The 1,420-nt window shown below is 52.4% G+C and overlaps 1 non-coding gene across 1 annotated transcript; it reads left to right on the top strand.

Moving 5' to 3' along the window:
- Positions 1-659: 659 nt before the first annotated feature.
- Positions 660-766, top strand: LOC127775242 (small nucleolar RNA R71). Its single transcript, XR_008017918.1, has one exon. It is a non-coding gene; the product is annotated as a small nucleolar RNA R71 (small nucleolar RNA).
- The last annotated feature ends 654 nt before the right edge of the window (positions 767-1,420 follow it).

Here is a 1,420-nt window from a genome sequence, read left to right on the forward strand (position 1 = left end):
ACATTTTCAATGGATGAGTCGGGTTTCCCCGGAATCCTCCCAGTTTCATTTGCAGGGACAAAAGATGCCAACTGAGCTAACTGGGTTTCTATCATCTTATTAAAGCTCAGCTGGTTTTGCAATGCTGAAGCAAAGCCATCTAGCTTAACATTTATGTTCTCCAAGGTCTTTTCATTGGCAGTAAGCTTTTTGCTTAGCGCATCAATGGTTTTAGAGAAGTATATGGGCGTGGTTGGTTCCACCCCTGACCTCCTTATGGACGATACCCGTTGTTGTTTTTGCCCATGTACATTGCCTCCTCACAGGTTTCCGGGCAGTCATTCCCAGAATGACCCGTGCCGCGACAGACTTCACACGTGATGTGAAAGTCCAAGGCCTTGACGGTGCCTTGTGGCCGTTTCTCGTGGCCATCCAATCGTTTCATAAGGAGGTCCAGCTTGGCAGCAAGTAACTCCATCTCCTTGACGGTGTGCATGCCTCGCTGATGGGTCTAGAGTCGTTCCTCGCTCCAACCCATATTGGAGACCATCTTCTCTATGAGTTCAACGGCTCTTTGAACCGTTTTAGAGAAGAACGCTCCTCCAGCTGCCGCGTCCAGGTGATCGCGGGACATTGGGGTGAGCCCATTGTAAAAGTTCTGCAGGATCAGCCAGTCGTCCATCCCATGATTAGGACAGGCGGCCACGTACTCCTGCAGTCGTTCCAATGCTTCCGGAATGGACTCGTCCCTTGTCTGCTGGAAACTGGAAATTTGTCCACGAAGGGCGTTGGTTTTGCCCATCGGGAAGAACTTCGAGAGGAATGTCATAGAGAATTTATCCCAGGTGTTGATAGCAGCACGGTTGGCATAGAACCACTGCTTTGCTCTCCCGAGGAGGGAGAACAGAAACAGTCGCAGTCTGACGGCGTCAGGACTGACTCCCTTGATGGTGTACGTACTGCATATCTCCAGGAATTGTTGCAGATGAGCGTTGGCATCCTCATTAGGCTTGCCACAGAACGGGCTAGCCTGCGCCATCGTGATGAGGCTGGACTTCAAGTCGAAATCCACATCTTCTATGTTGACTTGCGGCCCGACGGCCACATTGTCAGCAGAGGGAGCAGTGAACTCGCGAAGAGTCTTGCTGGCCATTATCTTGAAGGTTGGTGGCGCTAGGCTGGTTTCTCTGTCGGTAGAGTTTTCAGCGGAGCAACGACTCATTCTGTTCTGTTGCAGCAAGCCCATGGTGAAGGCCGCAGACACACGCGCACAGCAATCGCCGTACGCAGTGGTGCAATCGGAGACCGCACCACCGGCCTGTTGAGTCCACTCCGAGAAGGCGAAGGCAGAAGCATCTTCGCCAGAGACTCCTCGCACCCTCACCCCCTTGTCAGTAAGGGCAAGGCGAAGCGTACGGCACGCATTCTTGGCGGATTTATT

This window comes from Oryza glaberrima, chromosome 5 (genome assembly GCF_000147395.1).
Source record: "Oryza glaberrima chromosome 5, OglaRS2, whole genome shotgun sequence".
Lineage (NCBI taxonomy): Eukaryota > Viridiplantae > Streptophyta > Magnoliopsida > Poales > Poaceae > Oryza > Oryza glaberrima.